The sequence below is a fragment of the Sus scrofa genome, chromosome 12 (genome assembly GCF_054392235.1).
Source record: "Sus scrofa isolate SSC_HxYL_T2T_F1_AM1 chromosome 12, Sscrofa_HxYL_maternal_Yorkshire_Landrace_v2.0, whole genome shotgun sequence".
Taxonomy (NCBI): Eukaryota; Metazoa; Chordata; class Mammalia; order Artiodactyla; family Suidae; genus Sus; species Sus scrofa.
The window spans coordinates 8,576,468-8,603,731 of record NC_139394.1 but is presented as its reverse complement, the minus strand read 5'-3'; the positions used below and the strand labels follow the sequence as shown (position 1 = coordinate 8,603,731).

The following is a 27,264-nucleotide window of genomic DNA, read 5'->3' as shown; positions in this document are numbered from 1 at the left end:
ATGGGGATGGTTTTGTGACGATATACTGATGTTCAAATTTATTAAGTGCTATACATTCAATGTGTACAGCTCTCTGTATGTCAATCATACCTCAATAAAGTGGGTTTTTTTTTTTTTTAAATAAAAAGATGAGACGTTCAGGAAAAATCTCTGAACCAGCTTAAGCAGCACTGAAACTGTATCGGCTATCTACTGCTGTGTAACAAACACAGAGCTTTATTTATTCATTTCTTTATTTATATATATATATATATTTGGGGGGGGTTAGGTCCACACCCAAGGCATATGGAAGTTCCCAGGCTAGAGGTTCAATTGGACCTAGAGCAGCCGGCCTACACCACAGCTCATGGCAATGCCGGATCCTTAACCCCCTGAGTGAGGCCAGGGATTGAACTCGCATCCTCATGGATACTAGTCGGATTCGGATTGCACCACAGTGGGAACTCCCAAACACAGTGGTTTAAATTGTCTCATACTTTCTGTGGGTCAGGAATCAAGGCTCCCCTTAGCGTCTGCCTCTGCATCTCTCGGAGGCTGCGTTCATTCTCAAGGCTCCACTGGGGTGAGGGTGGCTACGGGAAGAACTTAAATGCTCTGATATTTTAAAGATCTGAGCACGTGATGGGTGGGTAGTTCCTTATTCAGTGAATATCTAAAGCAGTGGTTCCCAATTCTAGCCGCGCACTGGAATCCAAAGGGAGTTTGGAAAAGAAAAGCTTACACTCTCCCTCAGATCAATTGAATCCAAGTTTCGGGGAGTGGGGTCCAGGCATCAGGTTTTTAAAAAATGTAACAAAACAAAACAAAAAAGTCTGGAAGAGATTTAACTGTGCATGCAGGGGTTGAGATCTACGTCTAAAGTTGGAAAACCATCCCAACACAGGCTTCTCTCCCCGAACTGAGGTGTCACAGAGCCATTTCGGTTCCTCGTGAAAGCGTGACATGATGCCTTCCCAAACAGGTCCCGGAGTCACAGCCTCTGCAGGTTCAGAGGCAGCGTCACCAGCTGCAGTTGGGACCTGGGGTAAAGTGGGGGCAACGTGCAGGAGCTGGTTGCGTTCTTGGGCCAGTTCTTCGAGGCCCACATCTTTGCTCCTACTGCTGCCTCTTCTGTGGCGTTCGGCTCCCGGGCACAGCCCCAGCACATGCCCGATGCAAGGAACGTCACGCTGGACCGGGGGCCCTTGGCCAGGACCGTGCATCCTTGGAACCCCCATGGGGCTGCAAAGAACTAAACGGGAACCTGATGCTGGGCCTCCACTCTAGGGGATTCTCATTTACTAGGTCCTGGGATGCTTGGCCGAATGTTGTAAACAGTCCCTCAAGCCTGGGAATCATCCTTTTAGACTCTTGAGTCTAGAGCAGTGATTTCCAAACAGGAACATATGCATTAGAATCCCCTAGAGGGCTTGTTAAAACACAGATTGCTGGGCCTCACCCTGGAGTGTCTGGGAGTTCTGGGCGGGGGGACCCCGCAAATTTGTGTTTCTAGCAGCCTCTTGGGTGATGCTGAGGCTGCCGGTCTGGGGACAAGACCATGCCAACCCTCAGGGGAATGGACTGTGAGGTCCTACCATGAACCATGAATGGTACTTGGGGAGGCAGAGAAGCAGGGGCTGAATTCAGAGCCTTTGATCCTGTTGCTAAACCCTGGGCGAGACTGTTCCTCCAGATCTCCGCTGTGTTGTGTGTAGACGGGAAGTCCGTTGAGGGGCTCACCTAGGCAACATAGCATCAGCTGGCTTTTCCTGGAAGGCACCAGCTCGAGACCAAGGACGGAGAATAAAGAGTGAGGGAAACAAAGCCTAGGAAAACAAAGCCTTGATAAAATGAAATTACTCAAAGCGCCTTTCAAACCCACCACCGGTGGGAACCTGAAAGTGTAATTATATAACCTGTGAATGTAATTAGGTGCTTCCCTCTGGGTCCGCCCACTTCTCCCAGGCTTCGGCTTTGGGAGGGGAAGGACAGGGTCCTGGGAGTCTCCCCAGACTCATAACGTAAGGCCCCACATCCCCTGCCCTTATAAACGTCCTCCAAAAAAATAGGACTCGGATCTGTCTGGAGCCAAACCCCAGAGCTTCTTGTCCATCAATTAATATTTACGGGGCCTTCACAATGAGCTAAGCAGGCATATAAAAGACAACAGTTCCTGCAGACTGTTATTAAGCCAAAGGAGAACAAGCACCTCGCCTTCCTTTTCACAAGGTGTTGGCAGCTGGGTGGTTGTGTCTGGGTCCAAATGATCCTTGAACCACTCATTCCACAAAAATGTACTGATCCCTCACGACGTCGCAGGCACCATGCTGGGCACTGGGGGTGTGGCAGGAGCGAAACAGACAGACACCCCTGCCCGAGTAGAGGGGCTTGTTCTGGGGCAGACACTGGAGGCAACAGCCACAGGCTCGGAGCCCCAGCCTGGACGGGGTCTGCCAGTCTGCTAGAGAGATGCTTGTTCACATCACGTGCTCCTTTCCAGAAAGGACGATCAGGGCTTAGACGTCTGCACTTTCAAAGCCAGTGGGTGAAGGAGACTGAGTTTAGACATGTGAAATGCTTTTTCTCCATGGAGGAACCAGATGCTTCTCAGATTTCCACATCTCTTGCATAAATGAAATACTCACTCTAAAGCTGAACGTCCAAAGCACCAGCCACCCCCGCTCTCACCCCAGAGCATCTTCTTCTCAACATCCGTGTGATGTTTCAGGGGCTACCTTGACCCTTGCTGGGAGCTGTGGCTGCTCCACGTTCATGGTGGTTTCTTGGTCCCATCCCAAAAGGGATAGGCCATTTTCCCATGGGCAGTGCCCTTCTTGGAAGGTGGCTGGGTACTAGGGCACCCAGATCCCCAGATCTGAGCTTCACTAGGCGCCACCACAGGAGCACTCTGAATCAGGATACTGTGAGTGTAAGGTTCACAGAGGCAGGTACCATTTGCTTGGTCCAGTGTGGCAACCCCAGCACCTGGCCCTTTGATTGGTTCCCAGTGGGTGAGTGAGAGAATGACTGTGGATGAATTCCACACTTCATGGAACTTCAGCAACCCAAAGGCTCGTCGTACCAGGAAATGTCCCCATCCTCCCTCATGCCTGTCATGTGGACCTCACTGAGGGTACCCACAGTGCCCACAGGACGTGGAGATGAGCCATAAGGCAATGGTTATCATTGGAGACCCACAAAATAGGAGACACATCCGCTGGGCCGCCTAGACAATTGTCCTGCAAAGCATGGATGGAGGGAAATGACTTGTGAGCTGGAGAAAAGGCAATGGATCTCCTTTACTTCCCAGTTTCCAGGCCTCAGTTGACAAGGGGGAATCGGGGTAAATTATGAAAGGGAAGGATTTGAACCCATTACCTTTAAAGGCTACATATCTGAAACGACTGGAGATTGAGCCCCATATTTGGAGGCGAGGAGAAGGAGGAAACAAAACATAAAAGAAGCTCAACCTTGTTGCAGTGTGATGTTTTAAGCAGACCTAGCCTGCTAACACAAACACACCAGCATGTGCTGAAAATGTGCAGGGAAGCAAGAATCAGAACATCAGAGACGTTCACGAGATGCGACCCCTCTGAGATAAGCAATGACCATGAACTTGGGCTCCCTCCAGGGAACATGCGTGGCTCTCCTATACCTTGAGATCTTTGTACTTGGCGGTGCACTTGGCACTCTTCCCCGTAAAACTCCTCTTCAGCCTTCAACACTTAAATTTCATTTCATCTCTCACCCCCTAAAAGGGTGCTTTCCCCATGGATGACTGTAGCACCCCGAACCTCGGCCGTCACGGCGTGTATGATGGAACACTGCGGTTGAACTTGTTACTCATCCATCTACTTTGCTTGACCATGAGTTCCTCAAGGCCAGGATCCCTTCCCGTCTATCTTTCTCTCTCCAGTGTCTGGCATGAAGAAGTCCTCGATACAGGGTTTTGGGGAATTTAAAAAAAAATGCAAAAAGACTGCTACGGGCTACGTCCGGTTTGAACATCCCAGGAGGACACATCTCCATGGGGAAGATAAAGTTTTGGTGGAAAGGTGGGGACTGCTCCCTGAGTGAGACCTTCCAAGCTGTGGGCCCTGGGAAAGACCACATGTCAACCGCGGGTGAGAGCCACCCATCATTCGGGAGGCCTCTCAGGAAGCAGAGAGGCCCGCAGACGATTGGAGACTTGTTTATATCAAATAAGCACTTGCTGGAGTGTTCAAGAACACCCAGCAGGTTCCAACTTGAACTTTCCAGAGACGTCATGGCCACATACCCTGCGTGTGGCGCTAGAGTGTGGGCAGCAAAAAGGGGACTCCTTTTGCCCCCGGATGAGCGAGCCATCCGAACGGCTGGAGCCCCCACTTGGCAAGCCCTGCAGAACGCTGTCAAGATAATACACGAGACCCTGTGCTTCGCGGCTGGGTGTCCCCACGTTGCTACCCGAGAGAGTGGTAGGCAAAATGAAATAACCGTGGTATTTACTGCTGTTAATTAACAGCAAGGTGCTCACGAGTCATGCGGTGGTATTAAGGGCGTGGTGGAGCTTTCCCTACCGGCTGCCTCTTGTGCAGGGTTATAAACTCCAGCGATGTTCCCTCCTGGCTGAAACTTGGCAGCTGGCCTGAGGTTCTTCCCTGTGGCTGGTGCCCGGCCTGCCTGCTCATCGGCCTGTTGAGATCTGTCTCCACGTCCACAGCAGGCACTGTTGGGGCTGCAAGCTTCTGGAAGACTTGCCTGTTGGAAGCCAATTATGCTGGGACCCTGGCCCTTGAAGCCCCTAAAGCCAAGAAAGAACGAGATTGCATGGAGTCCCCATTGTGGTTCAGTGCGTTAAGAACCCAGTACAGTGCCCCTGAGGATGCGGGTTCGATCCCTGGCCTTGCTCAGTGGGTTAAGGATCCAGCATTGCCACAAGCTGTGGCACAGGTCACAGATGCAGCTCGGATCTGGTGTGGCCATGGTTGTGGTACAGGCCTCAGTGGCAGCTCCCATTTGACCCCTAGCTCGGGAACTTCCATTTGCCACAGGTGCAGCCATGAAAATAAAAAATAAACAAAAAACAAGAAAGAGGAAAAAAAAAAAGGAATGAGATGGCAAGAGTTCTCTAGTGGCTCAGTGGTTAAGGACCCAGCATTGTCACTGCAGCAGCTCAGGTCACTGCTAGAAGGGGGTTCGATTCCTGGCCCAGGGAACTTCCACTTGTCATGGGCGTGGCCAAAAATAGAAAAAAAATATGAGATTGCATGCTCTAGAAATGTCCGAGTCCTTATGAAGTCCCCCTAAAAGTCCTCATGAGATTGCCCATAAGGTGGATAAGACTGTATTTGTAGGGCAGGTGGGGGCTGAAGTGTTCCATCAAGAACAAATCTGTTATGCTTGTGACTCAAAATTCAACATGTCTAGTGAAAGCCCTCAAAGGGTTGCTTCAGAGGAATTCAGGGAATAAGGAGTGGGTGGTGCGTCTTTTATTCGCATAGGGTGTCTAAGTTATAATGTTTCTTGATCCTTGGGAGATTTTCACAGCCCACTAGGTTTTGCGCTTTGCCCATTCTCTTGCCCTTTCGCAGACAAGATTTCGTTCGAACTTTCCTTTCCCCAACAACCCTAGGAAGCAAGTAATGGGAGGTTTGAGGATTCTGATTTTACAGATAAAGAAGGTGAGTTTTGGATAAGTCAAACGCCTTTCCCAGATTCATCCAGCAGTTCGTGCCCAGATTCAATCCCAAATCTTTTGATGCCAAGCCCTGTGCTCAGACTTTCCACCCTAGCATGTTGTAAAAAAAAAAAAAAAAAAGTCAGCATTTTTCCCCCACCTGGTCCTGCTACTGGCAAAGCCAACAGGCAAGAGGGTCGATGGGACCAATTATGAATTTCCTTCTGGGGAAGGAAGCATTGCTCAGTGAGCCACGGCTCTCTTCTGCTTAAATGTAAGAGCAGCACGGTTCAGCTTGGCTTGGCTTTCCACCAGTTAGGGACCCAGCATGAAACGTCCTTCTGAACCCTGTCCTCCAGGATACTGGCTCAGAGAAAGAGAACCAAGCAGGTGGGTCTGCAGGTCATTGCCAAGCATCTAACACCCCCAACAGCCAAGAGCTATATCATAACATGACCTTATCCCCCAAGTCCTCAAAAGGCAATAACATGATAAAAGGAACCAACAAATTAGGAACCCATTACCTGCAGATTTTAATTAGTGATGGGAACTAGACCCAACATGAACTCCTCCCTAGAAATTCTTCCTCTTCCAACCACCGGGCAGGAACATTCATTCCCATCTGGGAATGCTTTCAAGAAGCTGGCAGCAACCAGCTCAACCTGCCCCATCCTCCAAGATGAAGAAGAAAACCCTGGGAGAAGCCAGCAAGCCCAGCTAACGACTCCAGCAGAGCTCAGAAGATGCATGGAAAAGGCAAAAGGCATCTGTCACCGTCGTCTCTGATTTCTTAGCAAATGTTGCCTGAACCGTGTAGAAACCAACGACCAAGACAGACACCTCGCTTTCATACTTGGAGAATTCAAGCCTACTCCTGATTATCCACCTGACGAGAATTCACTATCACAGTGTGTCCGCAGAGGTCCTTGTATTTCATTTGGAGATGAGCTAAATAGGCTTCCTTTTGCCAGGGCAACTACCTGCTTAGAGCTGCTTTGGCTCACATTTATGCCATTGGGAAGGGGGGAGAAAAACGAGGCGATGAGAGAGGACCATGAACTGAATGTGAAGGATTCGGTATGGAACCGCATACACGAATGGCGTATGGCCCTTGGTTCTTTCTCAACAGGTGTTTTCCTTACTGACCAGTGAGGTGAGGAAGTGATCCTGGAATTTGTTTTAACGTGTCTCCTACGTCCAGGCAATTGTCTCAGCCCCTGCTGTCCGCAGGCCCCTCCACAGCTGCTGCTTCACTGAGGAGACTTGGCCTGTGATCCACAGGCGTGCCCTTGGGTGCCCGTGGGTGCTCTCCCAGCCCCATGTCTGTTGGAGCAATCCCCGGGGTGATGGGAAGCAAACATCCCTTCTTGTCCAGGGCCCTGGTTGAGGGTGAGTCCAGGATTGTAATCCATGTGGCCAAAACTCAACATCTTCCTTCGGCCTCTCTGGTCTTCCCCCAAACCACCTAAACCACCATCCCCTTCGGTTCACAGAGGGTCAGGAAGAGCCCAAAAGGCAACACAGGGGAACTTCACCTTCCTCGTTTCCTTGTACCGCACCAAGAGGAAGAGGTATTCCAGAACTCAGGGAAGCAGAGGTCCCACGCGGATGCTCCTCCTTGCTAACCTGTCCGTTTTCCCATTTTTTCTCAAGAAACCCACCCTTTCCCTCACTCCCTCCTTAGGTCTTGCAAATTTAGCATTGGACTAGATGCACCTGGAGGAACTAGCTTATCTGCATGGTTGGAAACGGAAGGAAATGAGTCCCAAGTGTTGAGAAGAAGGAGGGAGTTCAAGTTCACATCACACCGCGAAGAGGCCGAAGCTGATGTGCTTACAAGCTAGCTAAGAAGCAAGCCCTTCTCATCACGCCCGGCACTGCTATTATTGTCTTAGAGGCGTCCCATCTGGTCTTGGAGGAGGAAAACACACCCCTCCTAATCACACAGCTTAGATCTTGTTTCTTTTGAAAACAATAATTCGGGAATTATTGTACTAAAATGTATTTGATTCCAGAGATTTACTTATATAACGAGAGTATATTAGGACTGGATGAAATGTGCTCCTTGGGGTGGATAATAACAGTTACAATTAGACAGTGTTGGTGACCTAATCTTCGCTCGGTTTGCCTTACTGCGAACCGATCACGGAGAGGTGGTTTCCGGGATCTTCTTTCCACAAACACAGCTTACCTTGAGCTCCTCCTCATGACGAGATGAAACATAAGTAAAGCTAATAACTGAAAGAGCCCCGGAAGCTTCCCGTATTGTGTGATATGTGTTATCTGCTACAAAATGACAGCAAGCCAGAAGTGAGGGTTTTAACCGGGGAGGTCAGCTACTCACATAACGTGATGGGGAAATTGGCTCAGCTGAGCTCACAGGTGTGGGAGGGGTGTGTGTTCTTTAAAAAATGGGGGGAGCTTCCTGGTGGCTCAAGGGCTTAAGGACCTAGCATTGCCACGGCTGTGGCTTGGGTCACTGCTGTGGTGTGTGTTCCATCCCTGGCCCGGGAACGTCCACATGGCCGAGGGCACAGCCAAAAACGAAGAAAAAGAAAGTTAAAATAAATAAATGAAATTTAAACATTAAAATTCAAAGTAAATGGATGCTCACTTAGCTGACCAAATCATTCAAATAGTCCCTGTGGCCAGTGAGTGACGGACCATTCCCACGCCTGGAAACAGATATGAATAGGTTACACACAGTGGGCAAAATAAATCCAAAGTGGTTGGATATTTTCAACCAATCATAAAAGAATATGGGGAAAGTCCATGGGAACCAGATACTCACCTTGGAAAAACTCCACCGACAAAAAAGTGACGCGTGCAAGGCAAGGCACTACCCCATACCTTCATATGATGTGTGTCTTAGTTCAAAGCCCATTCCCATCCCTAACTTGTTCACTGCAGAGCCTCTGAGATGCATCGTGCGGACGTTCTGACCTGTAGGTTTCCAGTGACTCAGCAGATGGCAAAGGTTAAGTGACATTTTCACAGTCATGTCAACTCACTGAAGCTGCGTCCAGGATTGAGATCTATGTCATTGAAATGACTTCTTCCTCTCCTCCTCAAATATAAGGTTCTGGTTAGCTCATGCCACCTTGGCCATGCCATTTCCAAAGAGGAGAAGGCCTTTTCTTAAGCTAGACTGGCAAAAGTCTCCATCTAGAACTGCTTTGGCCTCTCGACCCTAAGGCAGCCTTGTCATTGTTGACAGGCGTTTGTCAGAACGAATGAGGGAGCAAGGGTGCCCGTCTCCCCCTCTTCCCCTTTCCCCTCCTGTGGTTATTGCTCAGCGGCGCAGCTATTTCAGCCCCTGCTGAACCCGGGAACAGGATTAGACAGGTTAGCGGGGCATCGGATTTCAGACTCTTTCCCGTTTTCACGTTTCTTCTCAGCACGCAGGCTTGAGAAGTGACACCAAGACAGGAAGAGGGAAAGTTAAAGAGGCGAAATGGGAGATGAAAAGCAGGCCAACTCAGAGAGGTTGAGGGGAGAGTCAGAAAGTGGGGAAGAAGGGAACTCAAGCCATCGCATGCAGCCAAGCGAATACAATGGTGGGGTGGCCATGTCACAGTGTGACCTGGAGAGTTCAGCTGCCTTGCCGGTGGCGGGGAGGCGGGGATGTGGCATTCAGGTAGAAAGCATGCGTGAGGAAAGCAAGTCTTATCAAAGGTGGAAAAATCTGTTGAAGTCTCTGCATTCCAGCCCTTGATCAAAAATAGATGGCATTTACTGGGCTAATTATCTGTATAACTCAGCTCCAATGGGTAAAAAGAAATAACAGTTTTTACATGAATGATTTTTTTATTCAAGTACAGTTGATTTACAATGTTGTGCCAATTTCTGCTGTACAGCAAAGTGACCCAGTCATCCATATATATATATACCTCTTCTTATATTATCTTCCATCATATTCTATCCTAAGAGACTGGATATAGTTCTCTGTGCTACACAGTATGACCCCATTGCTTATCCATCCTAAATGTAATAGTTTGCATCTTCTGACCCCCAAACACCCAGTCCATCCCAACCACCACCCCCTTTCGGCAACCACAAGTCTGTTCTCTATGGCTATGAGTCTGTTTCTGTTTTGTACATAGGTTCATTTGTGCCATGTTTTAGATTCCACATAGACGTGACATCATTTGGTATTTGCCTTTCTCTATCTGTCTTATTTCACTTGGTGTGATGATCTCTAGTTGTATCCATGTTGCTGTGAAGGGCACTATTTCATTCTTTTTTATGGCTGAGTAGTATTCCATTGTATATATGTACCACATCTTTATCGATTCATCTGTTGATGGACATTTAGGTTGTTTCCATGTCTTGGCTATCGTGAATAGTGCTGCACTGAACACAGGAGTGCATGTGTCTTTGTGAATTATAGTTTTGTCTTGAGCTGTGGCAGAAGAGAGTAGAGGAAAGGTGCCAGAAAAGATGTCTTATCAATAGCAAGACTGATGTAAAAAGAAGCTGAATGATCCAGGAACGCATTACAAGAGGGAACTGTGACTCCATTTCTTATCTGCATAAGAGGCTGCGATACCCTCCAAAGGCTCTCAATTCTAAATTCCACAATTGCCGTGTGTAGAAGACAGCCTCCAAGCAGGCATTGAATCCTACAGTCAGATGATGTTAAAAGCTGGTAGGACCTGCTGATTGCCAAGTGCAATTTCACTATGATGATCGAGAAGGGCACAAAATTTGGAGTCAGAGACTTGGGTTGAATTCCTGACTCTTTCACTCACTGTGCAATCTGGGGTGACTCACTGAAAGTCTCTCTGAACCCAGTGTTCCTGTTGTGTATACCATAAATGATCCTGATCATCACGCAGGATTATTGTCAGCATCACGCTTGCAGAATATGAATAAAAGTACTCAGTGCCTGAGGATACTTTGTAAGTGTTGATAGCATTCATCTCAGACCATTAAGACCCAAGAAGTAAAATAACTCCAAAAGCTAGTTCTTAAAAGAGCCAAGACCATAACTTAGCTAATGCGTCTTGGTAGTTAAGAACCAGTGACTCAAGGGTGTTGATAAATGTTATAATATGACCATTTATTGAGATGCTCCCTTTTGCCATCTGGATCGAGCCAACCCCAATGCATTTGCCAAGGCATTTGTTTTCTTCCCATTCATCCTGAGAGCGCGGAAAAGGCGTGCTTCCCCCCGGAGATCAATATGGCAGCCTCCCAGGGGCTGTGGGAGCTTTCCATTCATCTGGGCGGTGAAGAAGCAGCCATGGGCAGCCAGCATGGGGAAGGCATGCCAGGAGGCTCACAGAAAGCCTGTCAAGGACATAACAGAAATCTTCTGGGGTGCAGACAACCTCCATGGGGCCGAGCAGTTGGTACCTCCTCGGGAAGGGAATGGGGCCAGTCACAAGCACGGGCACTGTCCTCCTGCAGCAGCTCACGAGACGGCCTTGTGTCACCCAGAATGCCAGCTAAGCCATAAATCCACCCACTGGGTGAGCCCCAGCAACCTGTCCAACCCTGCTGGGAAGCAGTACATCCGGCCCTTGACGGCACTCCTGACTGCTTGGCTGTGAAGTGGTATTTTAAATAAAGAGAGAAAAAACGCCCTATTATTTTACTCTGGTAATTGACAACAAGTTTCTCATGAGTAATTTTATAGCACTCAGGGTGTGCCGGGGTTTGATTTAACTTCTCTTTACAGGAGCCTCAGACTTGCAGGACAAACACTGTTTTGAATGGAATGAAACACGCTTCAGACATCCATGTGGATACTCTCAAGGCTTTAGTTGAAATCTCCTGATGCCCTGGCACATCAAAGGCCTGTTTCTTAGTTTCTTCTCTCCAGTGTTACTTTGGGGAAGAGAAAACATCCGTGATTGGGGATCCTGAAAGACTTTAACAATTATGACAACTCAAGTTGTTATATCTCAAATCTAGTATGTATTTTTTCCTTATGATTCTATATCATAGCAACCGGTGAGTGCTTCCCAAAGTGGAATATGCATGAAATCAGTGCCTCAAAATATTCTTTTTAAAATGATAGGGAGTGGCTTCTGCTGTCAAATATACTCTCCTACATAAATGCCGCCTATTCCAACGGTGCAATCTATTATACACCTTAGTGTCATAAAGGCTCTGAGAAGTCCTGCAGGAAGGGAGCCTAGCCCATCACTGTTTTGAACACAGGATTTCCCTATGTAAGTATAACACATGGTTTCTCTATGGGAGATTGGATACACACACAAACGCATTCTACCTCTTTTTAATTCGACCATTAGAAGTGATTTCACCGAATAAGAATTTTGAGGAACAGATTTTTGAGAACCCATGAGCTCAAAGAGAAGAAAAGAGCCATACTCAGGGTTCAGGAGTAAACCAAGTTTGACTTTACTCTGGCCTCTGTAACCCGGTACCCCAATAATTTATTAAACAAACATTTGTTGGGTAATGAATATGGATGATGGATAAATTGGATATGAAGAAACATGTAATACAGCACGCATCTGCAAATACATTCAAAGTGTATTTGAGTGGAGCTCAACCCCCGTGACGATGAGAGAAGACGCAGAAATTAGAATTGCCCATCTCCAGGAAACACATCCACAAGGACATCCGGTGAGCCAGATGCCCTGTGCTGAGGAGGGCGTTGGACACTCACACCTGGCCTCTGCTTCAAGGGGAAACCGCCTGCGGGAGCCAGAGTCAAGGCCCCTCGGGTCCTCGTGGGACTCTTGTGGCCTTGGGAATGCCCTAGAGTTCACGGGAGACACCGCCTTTGCTCTCTCACAGTTCACGCGGTGGACGAACCGTGTGAATTCGCAATAAGAGCTCTTCATGTTTTGGTTTTGGTTTTGGTTTTGGTTTCTCTCCATTGCTTTTTAAATGACAAACTGCTTCTAACTTAAGTATAGAGCATGAGTTCAGTCCCCTGAGTTTTCTTCTCTCCAGCCTTAGGAGAGCTCATTCATTCTTAGAACATTAATTGCGACCCACCGTCAGAGGGTCCCCATGTTTGTAAGTCAAGTTCCAAACTTCTCTCCAAGCTTCACGCCTCATTCCCCAGACTCCTGTTGGGCATTTGCACTTTCCCCTGCATCTGAATAGATGCTGATTGTCTTCTTTTGAACCCTCTTCTCCTCCCAGTATCCCTCTAGCATCAATAAGACCATTTTCTATGACTCCCTACCTCCTCACTTCCTTTCTCTCCGGTACCCAGTTTTGAAAACACAGAATTGCATCCCTCTCTTTTCCACTTCCGGTAAGGAGTTAGTAACTAAGATGTGTCCTTTCTTCTTTGAAACGTCTCTTTTACCTACTCGTTCCTTTTACAGGAGAGACCTTACCTCCTGTGGTTGGATCGCCAGACTTCTACTCCTCCTCCACTAATCTACCTGTGTGTTTCTCACGCCAGGCAGAACCACTGGAGTTTGTTGAAGACAAGATGAAACGAGACGAACACAAACAGATGCTCAGGACACTGTGTACGGACGAAGTCCCCCAGGTAATCCAGATGTTCTGCCACTGCTAGAAACTGTGGCTTCATGGGCCCTTGGTGGCCATTCAAAGCCAGGTGGTCTCTGCCGTCATCGTATCTCCTGGGACATACTCCCCATCAGCCACAAGCAGCCCCACCAGTGGCCTGCTTACCACGTACCAGATATTTCCCCAGGGTCTGATGCCAGTGCTACTAAGTCGCTACCACTGCACACTTTTCATGGGAGAGAAATCTGCCATCCGCGTCTAAAACCTCCACCCAAAGTGACTTTCCATCTTCCCCGTATCGGCACAGACATTAGGAAGGACAACTAACACGTGAGTGCACTGCAGGCTAAATTTGCACAGATGTTGTGTCTTATTTGGACGTCAACAGAAATAATCAAATCACTGGGAACAGCAAGTGAGAAGTGAAGGAAACGCATTTCCTTTTTAGACAGAATTGGAGACAGCAAGCAGAGGAAAAAAAAAAAAAAAAAAAGGGAAGGGCTTGAAGAAACAGGTTAACTGCCCATTTAGACATGGGTACTGCCCCCTTGTGCCCTGGGACGTGTTGTCAATGTCAAGGTCAAGGTCAGCTGAGTAGCCTGGTGGCATTCACACTGTAAAGAGAAGCCTTAGAGACCATCCCATGGCCCAGGCTGTTTCAACAGGGATTCGCACTCCGTCCTCCACCGAGTCAAGTTTTGGGACCCTTCCCCAATTCCCTCCACTCCCAGTCATCCACCTTCACAGAAGCCTCTTGCTTATCGCAGCCAAGCTCTCCCTGCACCTGCTTGCCCCTGATCCCGGCCCCCAGAAAAGCAACACCAGGCAAGGGGGCGGTGGGATTACCGCAAATGAAGTAAAGATAATCCCAAGCAAGGACCTTTTATCCAGGAAAAGTCTCCATCGAGTCGTCATCACAGCCCTTCACAATCTCCTCTTAATAACTCGCACGCCGGAATGTTGCAAAGATTAAACCTTTTGAGGAATGTGGTGCTTTGTAGCCCCGACACGGAGGGCTCGGAGCCAGGGGAAGGAGGGGCAGGGGGAGGGCGAGGAGGAAGAGAGGAGAGGAAAGCGAGACAAAAGCAAACACACTCTGCAATCTTTCTGCTAAGAGCCTTTGTTCAGCCGGTACGTTATTTGGTGATCTAGACAAGGCATAATAATGCATTTTATCTGTTCAGTTTATTACGTGTGTGTGTCATAGGTGTACATGCACATTACTGGCTGTAAAATATATATGAGATGTGCCAGAAAGGGAGAGAAGAGAGAAGGCAACTAACTGCCTGTGACTCAGTGAGAGTTTGCTTTCTCTGAGGCAAGCGGGCCTCTGGCACCCTAACTGCGATTAGCATCTCAAGGCAGGCAGTGATTTTTGAGATGAGGCCATTTCATCAAGTAGAACTAACTTTTCAGAAATAAAAAAAAAAAAATGATGTGAATTCTTGCTTCCGAGAGCCTGGACACAGAACGAGCAAAAAAGACATTCCTTGACATCCAGTTCGTTTTCTGGAAGTTGCGGCGGGGGAGAGAAAAATGGGATGAGAAAAAGGCCAGGATATTACTGAAGAAATTACATTACTGTGTGTTCACGTCCTGCTTGCAGACCAACTACAGCAAATTTGCTGATGTGTATGTTTTCTGAAACATGGTCTTTATTAATGACATTTTCATGGAGCGTCTTCCATAGTGAAATTAAAAAAAAAAAAAAGAAAACACTTTAGGGTTAAAGAAAGCTGGATTCAGATCTTGCCTCTGCCCTTTGGGAGCTGTGTGGTCTTGTACAACCCTCTTTGGTTCTCAGTTAGCTCATTTTTAAAAAGGACTAGCACTACCCACCTTGGAAGGTTTGTGTCTGGCGAAAATTATTTATGCAGCTAACACGTAGCACACAGCTTTTTCCTATCCTACTTACAGGTACGCAACCGGGGGGCTGTTTTGCTCCAGCCTCTAAGCTGACCCTTCCTAACTTACTGCAAAATCGATGGGACCCCAGCCATGCCCAGAGGAATAAGTTGCTGGAAGAGACTGGCTCTCCCTGAATGCATTTTTTTTTTTTTTTTTTGCTTTTCAGGGTTGCACCTCAAGCACATGGAAGTTCCCAGGCTGGGATAGAGCTGCCGCTGCCGCTGCAGCTGCCGGCCTACGCACGGCAAGGCCGGATCCTTAACCCACTGAGTGAAGCCTGGGATGGAACCCGCATCTTCATGGATACGAGTCGGGTTTGTAACCCGCTGAGCCGCAAGGGGAACTCCTCTGACTGCCTTTGAGAGGCCATTCTAACCCCCTGCAGTGTCCACGAAAGAAAGTCGATGAATTCTAATCCATCAAGCTTCCCCAGAGCCTCAGATCTATGTTATATCTCAGTAAGAGAATTCTTTTAAGAGAGAAGATTGACATCGAAATTGGTTAATTTAGACTTTGCTAAGAAACGTGGGGAGAGATTTGCAAAGCATCTTCAGATCCCTTGTTGCTCTTGGTGAGCTTGCTATTTACAGGATCTGGTTTAGAGTCCCTGATTCATGTAGAGCCCAGGCTGTCTCCATCACTGGTCACCGACCATATGAGTGACCTCCCTGTCATCCTAAACTGGATCTCTATAGCCACGCCTTCGTTCATTCATTCACTCACTTAGCAAACTGTTTGTTTTAAGAATCCTCTGGAGAGCTGTGATACGTGCAAAGGAGACGTGACGGAAGGGCACCTCTACCTGGAGACCACATCTTAAACTAACAGACAAATTTGACATGACTTAAAAATCTCATCCTGCACCTTCCTTGCTGCCTTCAGCTGTTTTGACATCCCAGGAAATCATCAAAGACAGGAGAAGACAGGAAGAAGTGAAATGCACATTTTTATGAAGCAGCATGGGAGGTACTTAAGAGGGTTTTAGAAAAGCAAGGATCAAAAGCAAAGGAGCCGGTCTGTTTGATACACGGTCATTGCCTTCAAGAGATATTTCATCTGGTTGAGAAAAACCTGGGTATGTGCACATGAAGAGATCATCACTTAAGGAAAAGTCAAAGCACGCTTCTTTCAACTCTTTTGAGCATTCGAAATAAAAAAATAAATAAAGACGTTACATTCCCTTTCACATCAGTGTCTCAAACAGTATTTGTATTAGTGGAGGAATTTAAAGCAGGAAACAGCTGTCCTAACCTGAAATGCATGCAAAATTATCTGTGACAGGAAAAGGGGCTTAGGCTGACGCTTTTGCAATAAATCGTAAATCTCATGATTATTGATGAGATAAGCAACTTTTACGTCCCAAGTACATAGGCTGTGCCAGGCACTGGGCTACGTGCGGTATCCAACCTGCCCTGTGTGATCCTCAGAATGATAATCAACATGAGTTTTGCAATCCCATTTGACAGAGGAGAAAACTGAGGCTCAGAGACATCAAGTTCAAGGTCTCATGGCAAATGAGGGTGGGAAAGCTGGAGTTTGAACTGGGCAACTCTGGGCAGGGCTCATTTCCTTCATTTCTCTGAGAAGCAGGATTTAGATAAATCAGAGAGTATGTCCGCCAAGGACACCATTATACATCCAGCATGGTGACAAAATTACACATGGCTCATGAGGAAAAGACAGGGCAAGAATCACTGGTTGGTCCCAATAGCCTTTCTCACGGTCTTGCCTTATCCTGTAGGAATAAAATCCTGCATCTCAGCCAGGCATGAACCCCAATGGTCAACACACGTCTCCCAGCCTCCTTTGCACCTGCAGAGGGTCCTGCAACTCAATGGTGACCAATGAGATGTAAGTGGAAGCCTTCCAAATAATTCCAGAAAAAGTCTTTAAAGGGAAAAACTGTAGGCTTCACTCCTTCCTCTTTCTGGCTGGACCGTGGATTGGATAGTCGGATCTGAAACGGCTGATCCGTATCACGGGTGGCCTTGGGACTGCAGGTCACAGAAGGAAGAGCCACAAGATAGACGAAGCCTGGGTCTCCGGCACTGGTGGAGCAGAACCATCAGTCTTGTCCCAGGCTGCCTAACCTTGGTCTTTGAAAGAAGAGACAAACAAGCCTCTGAGTCGTTTAAGTCTCTGTTATTTTGGGCTGTACTGTTACTGGCAATTGAACTTAATCCTAATTAGAACACAGTCTAATTTGACTTGAGCCAAGTATTTCTGTAGGTGATCAGTGGGAGAGCAGTTTGGAAAGAAATCGAGATCACGGAGAACTTGTCTCAAGTCAAGTCAAGGCATGTGTCCCTTGTCCTGTAGGCGCTCCAGGCAGACAAATATAGTCAAAGTGGCATGTCCAGAAGAATAAATACTTCGGCTGGGTTGGGTCGAGGGTCCTGGTCTGGAGAACTAATGAAAGAATTTAAAGCTTTTGGGAAATCACTCCAATAAGCCAGATGTGAGGTGTTCCAGCGGGGGGGACGGTCAGGATCTGAGGCTGTAGGATTTGGATACAAAGTTGACAATGAGGGTCAGGTGACAGAGGAGGCAAAGGTTACTGAGGTTTCTCCTCGGAAGGCCATGGTACTTTGGCAAAAACAGAGCAATCAGAACATGAAAGAGAAATCAAAGAGGGACAGAGACCTCTTTTTTTTTTTTAATTTTTTTTAGGGCTGCACTTGCAGCAATTGAAAGTTCCCAGGCCAGGGGTCAATTGAGAACTGCAACTGCCCACCTACGCCACAGCCACAGGAACTCGGGATCTGAGCTGCATCTGTGACCTGCACCACAGCTCATGGCAACACCAGATCCCTAACCCACTGAGCGAGGCCTGGGATCAAACCTGCATCCTCATGGATGCTGGTTGGGTTCGTTACCACTGAGTCACCCTGAGAACTCCAGAGACTTCTGTTTTCGGCTTGGGGAAATCACAGTCAGACATCTAGAGAGATACAGTTGGGGTACCTGTGCCTGTAGCTTGTTAGAGGCAATGTCAGAAAATATGAGTTTAGACAAGGGTCAGGAAAAAAGATGGAGCTGAAATTATGACACTGGGAGGTTTTCGAGAAATCCGGTATGTCAATTGGACCAAAATGCAATGGAGAAAGGGGCGGCAGAGAGAGCAGTGATGCACAAGGAGGCAGGAGGTGAACTGGTAATGATGTAGTGTCTTCGAGCCCAAGGAAAAAGCTCCCATCAACAATGGAATGTGCCAGAAAAGAAAGAGAAGACCCACTGAGAAAAGATCCTTGCCTAGGACAACACAATGAGAGGCAGGTTATTGTTGACCTTTGAGTGGCTGTGTCAATAGATGCCTGAGTGGAAGCCTGGTGTTCCACTAGGAATTGAAATGAATGTCTTCTAGGGGAAGGCAGGCACATTTAGGAAACTTGGGAGTGAGTGGAAGGAAGATAAAAGGAGCCAGAAAGTCAGGCTCAAAAGACAGTAGTGCCAAAGCCTTCACTGGGAGAGGGGAGCCCAGCAGGGATTAGTTAGCAGTGATATAAACTAGGAGGAGCCCCTCTAAGCCTTGGTATCTTCACGTGTCCCAGGAAAGTAGAAATATCTACCACATGAGATTGTGGCAAAGATAAATTAACGTCTGTGAAAAGTACACAGCACAGATCATGGCAGGTAGTAGTTATCCATCAAGGGTCTACTTAACTCCTGAATGCCTTCAGATGATTTCTTTCATTGTCTCATGTATGTTTAGACCCAGCTAATTGCCCCTCACAGGAGCCCCGTGCTTGCGGAGATCAGGCGAGAACTCATTGCAAACCCATACCAACCACTTAAAGAAACAGCCCATTGCACCTGTCCCTTGGGATCCCACTGAGGTGCAAGAGTGTTTGAGGATGTTTTAAGGAGGAAGAGAACCCTCCGAGGTGGTGACTCAAACAATTCCTATTGGTCTATGGTACCCAAGGAGCACACACGGGTATAGGGATCCGGAAAGCAATAGCCAGCCCGTGTGCTAAGCCAAAGCATACTTCATTTCTATGAGTCCATCCTGTGATGTTGATACCATCATCTTCTCCATCTCACACTTGAGAGTCAGAAGAGTTTAGCAAATTGTCCTCGGTGGCCGAGCTCGCGTGAGGGAGAGGGGCGTGCGGGTTCATTTGGTGGCTAGAATCCATGGTCTGCCATCACTCTATGGGCATCCTTTGACTCAGGTGTTTGAAGATCTGGACATTTACCCACCACTCGCCTCGCTCCCCTGGGCGTCTTCCCAGGAGGAGAGCAGTCGAGTCAGCCCTGACCCAGGGGTGGGACGCCCACAGGAGGACAGTGATACTGGCATAGCTACGGTCAAGGGCAGCCAGAATGAAGAATGAGCCTGTTCTCAAACAGGGAGGGGTCAAGGGGAGGTCAACGCCCCAGGTACCAGAGACAGGCAAGCCCCGTCTCCCCTTTCGTCCAGAGGCAGAATTGGACCAGACCCATGGGCCAGAGCTTGCACCTCCAGCCTGGCAAATCCCGACAAATTTTATGCCTTCCCCAAGGCCCCTTCAGCCACCCAAAGCCACTATTTCACGGAGACAGAGACAGCTCTGGCCTTCACACACCACAGGATGTGTGGGGGTGCCGGGTCCCCCAGAGGACGCCACCCAACCCAGACACCTCCAAATAGCTATTCTCTAAAGCACGCCCGAGACTGTTACCTCTCCAAATGAAGTAAAAGCTAAAAGATGAAAAACCAAGGTGATCATTTTAGTCCGGCTTAGGCGTAATTATGCATTCATCAGTCAGAGCTTTAATTACCCCGAGATAAAGGTACCATTAGTGTTCGAGGGAAAAACTGGCTCCAGCAAAATGCATTTCTTTTGTCTCCCAGCCAGGGACAGCTAACAGTTATCCTGGGAAGGGCTTAGCAGGGAGACTCCAACCTAAACCAGAGAGGCCCACAGCCATAAAAGGCGATGGCCCTGAGCTGGGCACAGCATCCGAGGGAGATGTGGCATGGCCAGGGAGCCCACGGGAGCTTCCGAGGCCAGGGCATTCCTGGAATGATGGAGACATCAGGGACGGAAACGGAGGCGTGGAAGAAAGAGGGCGGGGAAACTCTGGGGCCTGATGTCAAGTATCACCTTGCTACCCTCTTGGCAAGAAACCCAGAATCTCAGATTCCACTCAGGACCTATGGAATCAGAATCTGCATCTTCACATGAGGCCCGGGTGCTGTGTATATGCACGTTCAAGTGTGTGATGCTTTGCTTTGGGGACAGGATCTAGGACAATCTATCTACTGCTCATGAGCAAAAGCAAGGAGCTGGGGTTTGCTCACCTCGCCTACTCATCTGTGTGTTAGAGCGGAAAACTGGAGGCAGAAATGCGAGCGCGCGGGCGCGCGCATGCGCGTGTCGAAAGCCTTTGCTTTTCTTTTTTTAACCATCTGGCAGGAGAAATAGATTTTCCTTTCCAGTGCTGCTTTAAAAGGTAAACAGAATTGAATGGGGGCAAAGTAGGGGCGGAAGTAGAGACCATAAAACACACACCACGTCAAATTGCAATGATTAATAAAGCGGAGAGGCAAAGCATCCCCCGGCGTGAGTGTGAGATGCGACAGACAGGTCAGGGCAAACACTAGCGAATCAATTCCAGGGCCTCTCGCCTAAGGGCTGGGACAGGCAGCAACAGAGAGAAAACCATTTCACAATGAGGAGAAGAGGAAACTGGCAAGAAAGCAACCTCAGAAAAGGGGGGACGGGGTGAGGAGGCCCCCTGGGGAGGGGGGAGAAATTACGTGGGTGGTGAGGTTATAGGTACGGTGGGATGTTCGTGCGGCTGCACCATACCCACAGGATCGGATTAACAGATCATATATGCCAGGCGTCTAACCCAGAGTTTTGAATAATCAGCTAAAGTTCAAAGGTCTGAAGACGGAGTTGGCTTTCGCTTCCAGCGCTGCTCCTTATTAGAAAGGTCGATCTGGAGATAGTGTACTTTCTCTTATGGATCCTCAGCTTCCTCATTGGTAGAACGGGGATAATTCGCTCACCCTCATAGAGCTGTAAAGATTAAATGACATGAGTTCCCGTTATGGCTCAGGAACTTCCATATGCTGCAGGTGCGGCCCTTAAAAGAAAAAGAAGGAAAAAAAAAAAGATTAAATGAGGTAATACGTGTTGTCCCTCAGCACACTGCCTGGTACGTATCACACTCTCAAAATGATAGCTAGTGTCCTTTGTTCATTTCCCAGCGGTCTTCCCAGCATTGCCAGTTTCCCAGCACATTTCTGCTCTTGGCCCTGACCTTCCTCTGTGTTCTGAAAGGGGGATGGGAAAGATGCGATGGCTTTTGTGAGCACTGACCTCTGTGCTCTTGAAGTAGGAGCACTTAGCTCATCCTCTGGCTCTTTAAACAGTATGACAACTTATTCTGTAAACCAACTCAGCTGCCCCTGCTGGCGTCTAAGCATCCTCAAGAAAGAGCACACGAGGGAAATGCATGAAACCAGGCAAGGGCCAAGCATCCTCTCCCACGCAGGCACCTGCATTTTCTACAACCCAGCCCTGAAGAACAGAGAGGAAAGGGGTTGAGCCACCTTCTGGAGCTCCTGGAAGGACACCTGTGCTCCCAGAAAGGACCCCAGGATGAGGTGAGCAGCTCTGAAGCTCCTGCGCCCCATGATCCATCCCATCCATGTCCTGTCCCTCGGATGAGGGTACACAGTGCCAAGGAAGCCAGACTCAGTCACTCCTCCAGGGGTTTCTTCGAGCTGCGGTGCAGTCTGCATCCTGGACCAGGCTGTCTGCCTCCATGCACCTGATTTTGGTCCCAAAGGATGATGGAGAGAGAAAGCAGATGGAGCTTTACACGCCTCCTCTTAGGAGGCAGGAATGGGGGCTGGGTTAGGCTTCAAGAGCAGTGCTCAGGACCTGGAGTTAGGGGTGCCTTTGTCAGAGACTGTCGACCCAATAAAGTCCTTCCAGAAGCGCTGAGGGGCAGTCATTAACCCTGAGGCTCCGAGATCAGACACAGCTGGATCTGAATCCCTATCCTACTTCTCATTGGGTGTGGCCTCTTGGCCTTCGTCCCTCAGCCTCTCTGTGCTTCAGTTTCCTTCCCTGTAACGTGGGGATCATGTTAGTAACTGCTTCTGTCTCAGCCAGGTTCTGGCAGGAACAGACTGCACACTCCAACCAGGTAAGGAAAGGAGAATTTAATACAGGGACGAGTCATAAGGAAGCGGACCAAGTGTAGGCAAATATTGGGGGTAGTGTTGTACCCTAGGGCTGAAAAGAGTGGGGCCCCTCATCCAGGACTGGAGAGCAAGATCTCAGAAGAGCGATACTCCTTGGTGATGGCTGTGAACTGATGGAGGGATCAGCCAACAAGGTAACCCTGGGGGGCAAGGGCGATGGCTGAGCTCACTCTTCTCTCCTCCCGTCCTTTGCAGAACCCAAGGCTGCCCACAGATGGTGTGTCTAGAACTCAGCCTCTTGGGGCACAGAGCAGCGTGCATGAGAGTAGAGAGTGGGTCTGAAAAAGAGAACTGAAAATACCCAGCAAGTCCCATCAGGTCATCAAGGGACTTGAACGAGATCAAACACATAAAATGCTTGGTACATGTGAACACGTGATAGTGTTTGTTCTAACAACGACCCTTTTCTTTTTACCCAGGAAAACAGTGAAGTTTAAGAAGTTTTAAATCTTTAAAGTTATATGGATCTGGAGTTCCCGTCACGGCGCAGCAGAAACGAATCTGACTAGCATCCATGAGCATGCAGGTTTGATCCCTGGCATCACTCCGTGGGTTAAGGATCCAGCATTGCCATGAGCTGTGGTGTAGGTTGCAGATGCAGCTCAGATCTGGCATTGCTGTGGCTGTGGCTGTGGCTGGTGACTACAGCTCCAATTCAACCCCTTGGCTGGAAACCTCCATAGGCTACGGGTGCAGCCCTAAAAAAAAAAAAAAAAAAAAAAAAAAGGTATATGGATCTGGGACTATTACCCGTTATCAATCCAAAGCTCCTAGAATGCTACTTCCCAGATAGGGTCCCTATAGCAAGTGACAAGAGGACTTCTCTGCAGGAGAAAGGAGCAACTAGAAGAAGAATCTCAGGCTACCAATGAACTTGGTCACCCACTCACCTTTTGTAGTGCCTCATATTAGGTTTGGGGAGGAATTAACAGGAAACATCACCCTCTAAAATCTTTATGACATAAAGAGGGGATTGGGGCTAGTATAAGAATCTACAGGAATATAAAAATAAGTGTTCGCAAATTGCAGGTCTGCCTTGACTCAACCTGGGCAGAGTCCATCAGAACCAACACCTCTGGGTACCAACGAGTCCAATGGTGGCATTGTCAGGGTTGCCCACAGAGCGGTCTAGTACTTGACAGGTTGGTGGCTGCTGACATAAACTGTGTCCTCTGTCCCATTTAGGCACATCATTTGAAGGTGGTTACAGAGCCCTGCTGGCTCAAGGAGAGTTTCAGACAGTCCGCCAGGATCTCTGAGTATCTCAGATCTGCCTTGCTGCTTCAACTTCTGATTTTAGCTCAATGATGCTCACATCTTGCACGAAAGTGCTATTTTGGAAATGATCTTCTAGAAATGACCCCATGGGCACCACAACTCCAGCCAGATCATGGGTATCTACTTCCCCTTCTGAAAACAAGAAGCCACCCCACTACTGCCTAACATTTCCTCTGTTAAGATGCCACTGAACAGCTGGTGTTAACCTAGCACCTAGTGATGGGCTGGATTCATCTCCAGTGATGATAAACCTCTTCTAAACCCAGAGTGATTTAGACGGAAACTTGACTTGACTTTGACTTTCTCAGGGACATCCGTGAGCCAGCCATGAGCCACCCCAGAGGATAGTGTTTTTGCCATCAGCTCCCTCTGCTCTTGGCTTCGCTACCACTGTCAGCCTATAAACGCTGCACCTGGCCATAAACCACAATCCACTGGGTCTCCAGAAGAAAACAACATCCACCGATTGCAAAAACCTTGGCTTCATTTGCAAACCCCTATAGCAATTACTCATACCCAGATTGTTTCATCCAGAGCTCATCAAATGGGCAAACAGAGGAGTTGAAGCAATTCCCCACTAGAGTCGGTCTCAGCCAGCACCAGAACCAGTAATCCCAGGGATGGTTGCTAGCATGAGCTGCATTTGGATTCTCTGGGTAAGACGGTCCAACATTCAGACAGCCACCCGCTTATATGACAAGTAGGCAAGCCATTCACCCCCTGGGTGCAATCCAGGCTGAGCTTCTCCTGTGACAACTTGGTTTTTCAGTGGACTGCCCCAAAGTGCAATTTGAAAGTAAGAGCTTTATAGTTTGGTCTCAGAAGGGAATTCAAGCATAGGCACGCATTCCTAAATAGATGCTTTAAGCTTCAAGATGCCATTCACGTCCAACCTCTATAAACATTTTGACAAAACAGAGTTTGAACTCAGTTCCCCAATTCTTCTCTTAGAAGAAAAATGGAAAGGCCACTTTGTACTTTTCCAATGGCTTTTGATTGTTTTAAGGATGTCCAGCTCTGAGCAGTGTTCAAATACACGGGAGGCAGTACCACAGTGGTTCGTCCAGGGAGTTGGTGGGAAGATAAACACTAATGTCCAGGCTTAGAGATTTCCTACAGCTTGCTCAGCCTCTGTTTCCACATTTGTAAAATGGGACCAGTAACATGGCCTGTCTCATAAGGAGGCTATGGGGAGTGAGCTAGATAATTCATATCATATTGAGTTCAACAGGCAGTAGTCATCAGTAAATATTAAAAGCAAACGAGAAAAAAAAAATGCCTGTCATCCTGACCCATTCTTTTTTTTCCCTTCTATCCCTAAAGCTAGTGAAAATAACTAGAATGGCTTTTTTTCCAGGCAATAATAGAAAACCATTGATGGTAGAGCCATTTTTAAATGAACTAGGCACGTCACCTCCTTGACATAGATGCAGGAAGAAGTGGAGTGGGGCGTGGAGAAGAACAAGCCAATTTGACCTCGGGGCTGGGAGGAGAGGGAGGGCAGGTACCATTTTAGTAGCTGTACGGTCATCAAATGAGATTGAGCTCAACATCTCTTAACTGGTGAGATGCTGACTCAGTTGATGAAAAATGGAAAAAGTTAATAGGAAAAAATGAATCCCATTAGGCTGCCTCCTCTGGCATGTTGGCCACAAAGCTTAAATGCATCACAGGCTTCCAATAACGATGAACGAATAATCAAATTTGAAAGCGAGGAAATCATTGTTCTTCCCAAGCTGGCCTCCCGCCCAGCTGCTGCTGGGAGGATGATGAGCTGCTTTTTATCAGAGAGCGGATCTCCCCCTTGCCCAGAGAAACTGTTAGGAACCCCATCCAGCTGGAAGACTCTCCTCAGCCGTGTTTGCTTGGACCACGTCTTTTCTTTCACAGCGTAATCCTCGCACCACACCCCAGGGAAACTCACCCTTGGCTTTTTTCTTTCTTTCTTTCTTTTTAATAAACAACTAGATTTGTTCCAGTTTCCTTAAGGATCAAAGAATATAGAGTCTACACTTGGCTTCCAAGTCTATGTTGCCAAGACTGGAGTTATACTGAAATCAATCGGAGTCCAGGAAAGACCTGAGAAAGGATGCCCCTGGTTCTTTAAACTAGGAGAGCCCTGGGAGTTCCATATGGAAGCAAAACTGGAGCTGAAAGGCAGTCTCCAGTCGGCAGTGGATTTATCCCGCCACTGTCCAGTAGCCCCACAGCTTCCTTTGGTTACTTCCTGTCACCTCTTCCTGTGAAGCTGTGGACTAAATACTCTGAATACCCACAGGGGTCTTATGAGAGATGCCAAAAAGTTGAGGATCTCAAAGGAGAAGGGGCCAACACGTGTTCAAGGTGATTACGGAAACTTTTGATTTCTTAGGAATCTTTCTGTTGCAGCAGCTTCTAAAATAAAATACCAAAAAAAAAAAAAAAAAAAAAAGTTCGTTGCAGCACTGTTTACGATAGCCAAGACATGGAAGCAACCTAAATGTCCATCGACAGAGCAATGGATAAAGAAGATGTGGTACATATATTCAATGGAATATTACTCAGCCTTAAAAAAGAATGAATACTATTCACAACAGCATAGATGGACCTAGAGATGATCGTACTGAGTGAAGTCAGTCAATCATAGTTGAAAAATATCATACGGTTTCACTTAATTGTGAAATCTACTAAAATGATACAGAAGAACTTATTTAAAAAATAGAAACAAACCCACAGATTTCAAGACCCATCTTATGGTTACCATAGGCGAAACCGTTGAGGGAGGGAAGAATTGGAATGGTGGGAATAACACTTACACACTACGGTGTAAAAAAGGTGATTCATGAGAATCTACTGCAGAGGAAACTCTACTCAATAGTTTGTAATAACTTATATGGGAAAAAAGAATGGATGTATTTATATGTATGACTGACTCACTTGGCTGTACACCTGAAACTAATTCAACATTGTAAATCAACTATACTCCAAGAAAATTAAATTTTAAAAATATAAAATAAAACACAAAAAAACATTCTGACAAGGGCATTTCATTTATAAAGAAGATATATGACCTAAGCAACTTTAAAGACCAGAAGAAAGGGTGTCCACACCTCACCATGCTAAATGGATCTCGAAAGAAAAATATGAAGATGCCAAAGATCTTTCTGGTTACTCTGAACTTTACCCAGGCCAAGCCCATTTTGGTCCTAAACTGTGGAACCCTCTATTCTAAGCCAACCTAAAGCAGAAAAATCCGAGCGACAGAAAAATTCAAAGAAACGATGCACTTTACCAAGGAATCACCAAAGACTTCCTCTGATGAGCTCCTTAAGTGTACTTAAGATGTGGCTGCTCCGAATGTTCCACGTACATACACGCGATGACTAGGTAACTGTCTAACACAAAGCTAAGGCTCGCATCTGTAGACATCCTAACTCTTCAGATAGGTCGTCTTTGGAAGAGAAGAGCCCATCTTTATCCCAGTCGATAAAGAGAGTTTAAATTCGACTTCACAAACATAGGGAGGCAGTGCCGAGTGGAGAACGGGGCCCACCAAATACCTGCGGTGGCAGCCGTGGCCCCCTCCCCCATGCCCACCTTTGTAGAGCTCGTGGACCCTGGTAAACAAGATTTCTGATGTTGCTTAAGGTTGCCCACCTGTCTATTTATATTTTTTTCTTTTTAGGGCCATACCTGTGGCATATGGAATTTCCCTCGCTAGGAATAGGATTGGAGTTGCAGCTGCTGGCCACAGCCACAGCCACTTGGGATTCCAGCTGCATCTGGCACC

The 27,264-nt window shown here is 47.6% G+C and overlaps 1 long non-coding RNA gene across 39 annotated transcripts in view; it reads right to left on the bottom strand.

Annotated features, from left to right (window-relative positions):
- Positions 1–27,264, bottom strand: part of LOC102165318 (uncharacterized) — a 387,409-nt gene that overhangs the window by 91,381 nt on the left and 268,764 nt on the right. For 13 of the 39 annotated variants that reach the window (XR_014820740.1, XR_014820744.1, XR_002337031.2 and 10 more), the window contains one exon: positions 4,539–4,762. The exons of 10 other annotated variants lie outside the window; for them this stretch is intronic. This is a non-coding gene — a long non-coding RNA (uncharacterized LOC102165318). Of the gene's footprint in view, positions 1–181; positions 4,763–9,425; positions 11,471–16,191; positions 21,022–25,426; positions 25,890–27,264 lie in introns of those variants that run through there. 16 more of the 39 variants (XR_014820736.1, XR_014820737.1, XR_014820761.1 and 13 more) reach the window with 7 other exon arrangements.